The 8,024-nt window shown below is 43.9% G+C and overlaps 1 long non-coding RNA gene across 1 annotated transcript; it reads left to right on the top strand.

Moving 5' to 3' along the window:
• Positions 1 to 6,802: 6,802 nt before the first annotated feature.
• Positions 6,803 to 7,596, top strand: LOC141423859 (uncharacterized). The gene is made up of 2 exons (XR_012448629.1): positions 6,803 to 6,924; positions 7,371 to 7,596. It is a non-coding gene; the product is annotated as an uncharacterized lncRNA (long non-coding RNA).
• Positions 7,597 to 8,024: the final 428 nt, after the last annotated feature.

The following is an 8,024-nucleotide window of genomic DNA, read 5'->3' as shown; positions in this document are numbered from 1 at the left end:
TCCTCCTCTTTGATAATATTATTGGGCCTGGAGCCTCGTTTGCCTCGTAATCTTCAGGGTCATTTAACTCTTCACAGTTCCACGAAAAGACCTGAAAGGGAAGATGCTCAAGTTCCAGATAGAGGGAAGAAATGGGGGGACCTATTTGTGAGTACTTTACTTTTTTTTTTTTTGGTGGTTGAGATTTGAACTCAGGGCCTCACACTTGCCAGGCAGGCGCTCTACCACATGAGCTACTCCACCAGCCCTTTTATGTGATGGGTTTTTTCCGAGATAGGGTCTCGCGAACTATTTGCCCAGGCTGGCTTCGAACTGCGATCCTCCTGATCTCTGCCTCCTGAGTAGCTAGGACTACAAGTGTGAGCCACTGGCACAGCTCCTACTCCATTTTCTATTGCTATAACAAAACACCTAAGAATGAATACTTGATGAAGAAAACAGATTTAATTGGCTCACAGTTTTGGAGACTGCAAACTCCCGATAGAGTGGCCCCATTGATTTGGCCTTTGGTGAGGGCCTTCTTGCTACCTCATGACATGGCGATGCGTGGTGGGAGGGCGTGAGAGGGAGAGAACACACAGTGGGAGAGGAGGCAAGAGATTCCAGAGCTGAGCTTTCTCTTTTGTAACAACTTGCTCTCAAGAGTGCTAACAGGGTCTTCATAGAACCACTTTAATCCCTTCTAAGAGTGGTGCCTCAGTGACCTAACCACTTCCCACTAGCCCCTACTGAGGAAAGTCCCCTTAAGTAGGCATGGTGGAAATAAAATACCAAGGGGCAGGGTGGAATGTGGACCTGAGAGCCACATCCAAGAAATGTTCCTGTGTGAAATTCAAACCATGATCCCAGGCAGGGACAACCAACCGACAGAGTCTAAGTAGCCTCAACCAGAATATAAAACCCTAAAAGCCTGCACACAGCCCTGCCTTGGTGTGGCTATACTCCTTGTGCAGCCTGCCCGCTGTTTCCCTTATTGACATCCTAAAAATCTGCTTCTCCTACGTTCCCATCTTGATGAAGTTTTTTCTCAACCCATGGCTTCAAAATCCCCAAGGCCTACCTCTTAAGATTCCACCATCTGAACATTATCACACGGGGAAGCAAGCTTCCAGCAGGTGAACTTTTGGGGGACACACTCAAACATAGCCAGAGTGTAGCAAAATGGAACGACTGGAAATTTGCTTCCAGGCAAGGGAGCAAAGACATTGCCTAATCCAAAACCCATCCACCCAGCATCGTGCACTGTCCTGGGAGACAACGCTCTGCAGGCAGTGCTGATGGAAGACAGGAGCAAAGCTTCACATTGGGTGGGGGTGGATTTGTGCCTTCCTCTTCCAGCAAACTCCAGAGTGCTCACCTAGGACACTGACAGCCAAATAAACACAAGTGACAGGAATAGCAAAAGGGAGAGCTCATTAGGTTGAAATGTGTTCCTGAAGAGTCAGGAGACTTCAGACCTGACAAGAAATTAAAATTCCCATCTCCCCTGAAGTCCACAAATGACAGCTTAGGACCATATTTGCCCCACAGTGTGATGTTTTCTGTTTGAGTTTTAATTTGAATTAAGTGTAAACATTTAAAGTAAGGAGACTTCACAATTTAAATTTACTTACTGATTTATTTTTGTTGTGTTTGGTTTTGTCTGGGTCGTACTGGGGTTTAAACTCAGGGCTTCATGCTTGCTAGGCAGACGCTCTAATTTCTTGAGACAGGCTCTCACTAGGTAGCTCAAGCTGGCCTCGAACTTGCAATCCTTCTGCCTCAGACTCCCAAGAGTTTGGATAATAGCTTAAAAAAATTTTTTTAACTTTATTTTCTTTGAAATGAGGCCCTGCTTTCATGGTCTAAATTCGTACTGAAAATCAAAATCAAGGTCAAGCTTCAACCTCTCCTCTCCCTGGGCGGTTTCCCTACTTTCTGCTCTCACCTTAAAAGAGTTCACACTTTTTCAAAGTCCAGATTCTTGATCACTATTGAACATTGGAAGATCTGTAAACCCTGAGCAGCCAGCACTTGCCAGTGGTCATATCAAACGCTGAGCAACAATGATGCCCTTGGACGTTGCTCAGGTCCCCAGCTTCCCACAGTCCCTGCCTGGCCTGCTTTGGTGTGTTTCCATAACCCTCCTGGACTCTGCGTTTGCAGCCCTTGTTAGCAAACAGATAAGGAGGTGATGCCCGGAAAAGCCAAGGGGCTGGCCATCGGTGCCACTTTGTGTCATGTGACATGCACATCGGTCTCTTCCGCACCCTCCTCGTCCCACCCCGTGCCTTTTCCCTTAAATGGCCACATTGATTCAGCAAAGGAAGCAAATTTGGAACCTAAGCATACAATCTGAGGAAATTATGTCCAAGGCAGGAAAAGACAAAAGTGATCGGAACCGGAGGATAACTTAGAGAGTGACTCCAGAGGCCTCAGTGGGAAGTTATTAGCGGGAGGAAGTGAAGGAAGAGAGAGGTCAGAAGCCTAATGAGAACGAGCAAAGGAGAGAAGCATGTGTGAAGAGCTAAGGTCAGGTGAGGGAAGAACAGGCTCCAAACTGATCTCCTATGGAGCAAAAAAACAGCAGTGGTTGACAGAAAGCCCGAGGCTGGCAAAGCCAAACCTCAAAATAAAAACGGATCAGAAAAAACATCAGCAATTGTAAGACAGTTCTAATTTATTTATTTACTGGGGAAACAGTGGGAGAAGGAAGGGAGGGGAGGCTTTTCAGAGCTGCCTGAGAAGTGATTCACAGAAAAAATAATTGTCTGGAAGAAAAGGAGGTGGAAGAGGAGGAGGAGGAAGAAGAAGAAAAGATTCTTCCTGAAACTGAAGAATACTTGGTTTGGTTTGAAATGAAGTGCTAGTCAAAAAAGGCTTTTGAGGCTTGGTCCCCAGCTGGTGGCACTATTTTGGGATGCTCTGGAGACTTTGGGAGGTGGGGCCTACCTAGAGGAAGTAGTCACCAGGAGCATGTGTGACCTTGGGGGCTGTGTCTTGTCCTGAGCTCCTCTCTGTTCTTGTGTCCCGCCCTTCCCCCCCTTTCTCTCCTTCCTGGTTACAAAGGGGTAGCCACCTTTGCTCCTCACTGCCCTTCTCACCAAGATGTCCTGCCTCACCATGGCCCACAAACAACAGCGTCAACTGACCATGCACTGGGACCAGGAGCCAAAACCAGTCCCTTCTCCTTTTAAGTTGCTCTGTCAGGTATTCTGTCACAGTGACAAAAAAAATCTGACTGACACAAGGCCAGAATATGCCACCCCCAAATACATCTGTCTGGCATATGGATTATTTTGAGCTAATGACATTTGGGAACCAGCAGAAGTAGTGAAAGACCTGGCTTCCTCCTAAAAACAGAGTGCCACTGTCCCCTTCTGCAGAGGAAATTTCCATTTGTAAAGGAAGACAGTTATTCCTGTGAGATGCTCCTAGCTGTGTAATAGGATGACCCTATTGTCTTTCTTGCTTTTTTCAGCAGTACTTGGGTTTGAAGTCAAGACCTCATACTTGCTAGGCAGGTGCTCTACTGCTTGAGCCACTCCGCCAGCCTCACAGCCCTGTTTTCCTCACTTCCCCTTCCTCTTACCACCTCCATCTCACAAAGGCCTGAAACTACCTTCCCCTTTTTTCAGTCCAAGATAGTGACTCAAAGCCCAATTATCTGGGTTTTCTTGTTTCTCAGTCCTTTGGGAAACTCTCCTAAGTAGGCAGGTGCATAAGTACTGTTTTCTCTTGTCTTCTGTCTTTTGTCAGTTTAATTTCCAGGGTCCTGGTGGGAACACCTAGAAAGAGAAGAAATGTCTTATTCCTCTAGAGTTTGGGCTATTGCTAAGGGACAAGTGGACCATTTTGCTTGTCCCCAGGGCTGAAGTTGAAATCCAGGACTTTTGACCAAGTTAGCAAAAGGTAAAACTTCTCAGCAAAGTCAGCATGCAGGGTTTCTATCTATAGGGTCTGATTGGATAAAATAGTAAATTCTCTTTATTTTTTCCTTCTCAAATTTACCCTATAAGGAGAAAATCATTTATAAGATTGCGACTCTTGTAACTTTAATTTGAATACTCGGTGATTATTGATTCTTAGCCTCAGAAGGCCTTTGTTTCCTTTGTTTCTGTCTTCTCTGTCATTTTCTTTCTTTCTTTCCCTTCCTTCCTTCCTTTTCTTCCTTCCTTCTTTCTTTCTGTGGTACTTGAATTCAGACCCTGTACCTTGAGCCACTCCACCAGCCCTATTTTTGTGATGGGTTTTTTCGAGATAGGTTCTCTCAAACTACTTACCCGGACTGGCTTTGAACCTCGATCCTCCTGATCTCTTCGTCCTGAGTAGCTGGGATTACAGGCGTGAGCCACCGGCGCCCGGCTTCTGTCATTTTTGATGACAGAGCAATCATGGAGGCCTATTGTTCACACCAGTCTCACCGACTGGCAAGTCACATGTGGCACCAGATCAGCATCTTATAGACTGTCTTTGCTGTGGATCACCAATTTAAAAAAACAAAAATAAAACCAACTTGGGTGTGATTATTGTTTCTCATTTTGTAGCCTGAAAATTTGGCTCTATGACTAGTATGGTCTTTTGTAACCAGTGACATTTCTGCCAGATGCCAGGGGAGTCTGCCTCAACGAGGAGCCACAGTCCCTTAGGACTGTCATCTACCTTGTTTGTGCTGGATGAAGTCCCATCCCAGTGTCACCTACCTGGTACCCAGATTAGTGGGTCCGTGACTGAAGGCACACTTCTCACTTTCGTGGGAGACTGTAGTTTTCTTACCTTGTGTGTTCTCTGTGTGTTCATGAAGGCTTTGTGTTTTTAGGCTGTCTGGATCTTGGAGATAGAGGAGGCTATTTGCTTTTTTTTTTTTTTTTTGGTGGGGAGACGTCACCTGCATCCATGGTGAGTGAAGGCTTACTGGTTTAGAATTATCCTGGAAAGGGCATACATTTGGAAATTTGGACTTTTTAACACAAAAGTACTTTCAAAAAGAGATCACACCCTAAAACAAACATTTTCATGGTATCTGCAAGAAGATCACATTGAAAGAAGGGAAAAAATAATGGCTATTTTGAAACAAACTGGAAAAGTGAAAAATCTTAAAATTCTTCTCTATAAGTACTGGTAAAAAGCTTCAGCCATCATTAACTAAATGACCGTAACCTATTCCTGCTTCCAGAAACACAATTTGCATCCAACTGCTTTATATGAACTAGTGAGTTTTGCATTATTGTACTGATTCATGGCTAAAATGCTTTAATGAAGCCTGTGAGGCCTCTCTTGCACTTGTTTGTACATTTATATGTGTCTGTTGTGTGTGTGTCTGGCATGCGTGTGTGTGTGTGTGTGTGTGTGTGTGTGTGTGTGTTGGCAGCACTAGGGTTTGAACTCAGGGCCTCACACTTGCTAGGCAAGCACTCTTACCTCTTGAGCCACTCTACCAGCCCTGTGCACATGTGTTTATTTTGTATTTTGATGTTTCTCTATCTCCAAATTTCCTAAAAAGAGCTCTGGTGACTGATTTAGAAAGAAATAAATTAAATATTCCTAAAACTCCCAGGAAAATAGGAATTAATCCACCCCAATTTTTTTTTATGTTCTTGTGCTCTGTTGTAATTAATAATCATGTCTAATTAAAAATAGATGTATCTTTAGAGTTGTTAGCATTAAATGTAATGCAGACATATGATCTTATTCCACCTGCACTTGTTGTAAAATAAGCTTCTGTTATCTCTTCTAGATGTTTGAGATTATAAAACTATTATTCAGTGTAAGAACAAAATGTACAAAAATAATGAATTTTTCATGGTGTGTCAAGCTTAACAGTAAAAAAAGGGGGAGAATAATATGTTTAATTTAGGTTCTTTGTGATGTTTGAAAATAATTTCCTGTGCTACAGATGGTTTTTATCAGGTTTTTGATTACTTAAAAATAAATGCATCTTTTTAAGGTGGGGCTGGTGGAGTGACTCAGATGGTGGTGTGTGCCTAGCAAGCATAAGGCCCTGAGTTCAAATCCCAGTTTCCACAAACCACACACACACACACGTGCACACACACACACACACACACACACACACATAAAACCCAAGATATTGCTATGGGTTGGATATAAAATGTCCCCAAAGGGCCAGTGTTTTAGGCATGGCATGGTCCCCAGCCTGTGGTGCTATGGGGAGATGGTGGACCCTCTAAGAGGTGGAGCCTAGTGGGAGGAAGTGAGGTCATGATGGGCTTGTCCTTGAAGTAGATCTGGGACGCTGGTCCCTTCCTCGCTCTCTCTTTGCTTCCCGGCCGCCATGAGGTGAGCAGGCCTCCGGCACCCCACGATCCTTCCATGCTGCCCTGTGCTGCCACAGGCTCAGAGTAACGGGGCCAAGTGACCAAGAACTAAAGCCTAAAACCGTGAGCCCAAAATTAATCTTTCGGCCTTGTAATTTGTTTATCTCAGATATTTTGTGGCTGTGGCAGAAATCTAACGCAGGTCTGTTTTTGCTTTTACAATCATATGATCTTCTTTGTTTACCTTTAAAATATTTATTGTTAATTGGTTGAGTAGATAACGAAGTATTATTTCATACTGGCATTCTTATCCTATCTATTTAAATATTCGATTCAAACTTTACAAAGTTCTTGATAAGTATCCCTAAATCAAATTCTGGACACTTTTATAACCTGACCTAACTTTGAAATTCCCCAGAAGCCCCCCGGAAAATCTCAAAGGATTTTTTGTCTCACCTTGAAAAAGGGAGATGTTAAACTAATTAGATTTTTTTGATATGCTAAATTACATAGAAAACATCACTGATTGTAACATGATGTCTGCCAGGTGTGGTGAAGTACGCCTGTAATCCCAGCACTTGGGAGGCTGAAGCAGAAGGATCAGGACTTCTGGGCCAACCTAGGCTGCAAAGCAAGACCTTGTCTCAAAAACAAGAACAACAAAAAGGTGATACCTAACCTACTTTGTGTGGTGTTTGGTGGTCCTGGGATTTGATCTCAGGGTCCTGAGCTTGCTAGGCAGGTGCTACACACTGGGTCGTAAGTTACTGATTCAAGTGATCCGGACATTGTATGAAGATCCTAAAAATGTATCAATCTTTGCTACCCATGTATATAGTGTTTTCATTCACAGTGGTTTTTAAGATTTCTTTGGGTTTTTTGTTTGTTTTTTTGGTGGTACTGGGGTTTGAACTCAGGGCCTCACGCTTGCTAGGCAGGTGCTCTACCACTTGAGCCACTCCACCAGCCCTGTGTTTTTAAGATGTCCACTTCACAGAAATAAGTAAATGTCTTTGTTAGGATGAATTCACACCCATCTGTAATGGTGACTGTTTTTAAGTCTTTTGTCATGGCTGGTAGTTCTCTCTGATTCTTCTCTGGGATCTTCTGCAGGCAAGTACTAGTGACCTGGCTTGGTGTCCAGGGGCTCCATGGCAAAACTCCGACAGGTGTCCTGAGGTATGCAGCCCTGACTCTGCTGACAGAGCGCCGCTGGTCTGGGGAAAGATTTCTAAAACGCCAGTGCAGAAACTGCTCGGTCCACAAAACTCACACCCAGACTCAAACGGAGCACAAATGTAATCCTTTGCCCTGAATAAATTGATGAGAACAATTATAATTTTATGGCTTTCTGTTTGAAACATGCTTGGTTCTTTGATGCTCTTTTTCCATACTTAAGGGGCCCTTTTTCTCTTATGTTAGCTATAATTACAGCACTTGGAAGTGTGTGTATGTCTATATGTGCATACATTATATATAATTTATTTGGCTATACTAGGATTTGAACTCAGGGCTTCATACTTGCCAGGTAGCTGTTCTACTCCTTGAGACACACCTCCTGCCTTTTTGACTCTGGTTATTTTTGGGGAGGGGTGGGGTGGCACTGGGGTTTGAACTCAAGGCCTCTCACTTGCTAGGAAGGTGCTGTACAGATTAAGCCACTCCGCCAGCCCATGGCTCTGGTTCTTTTGGAGCTAGGGTATCACTTTTTGCCCAGACCAGCCTGGAGCATGATCCTTATTTTATGCTTCTCTTTGTTGCTGGGAT

Source organism: Castor canadensis, chromosome 6 (assembly GCF_047511655.1).
Source record: "Castor canadensis chromosome 6, mCasCan1.hap1v2, whole genome shotgun sequence".
In the NCBI taxonomy this organism is placed as follows: Eukaryota; Metazoa; Chordata; class Mammalia; order Rodentia; family Castoridae; genus Castor; species Castor canadensis.
Note: the sequence above shows the minus strand (reverse complement) of the source record. Positions and strands in the feature narration are given on the sequence as shown.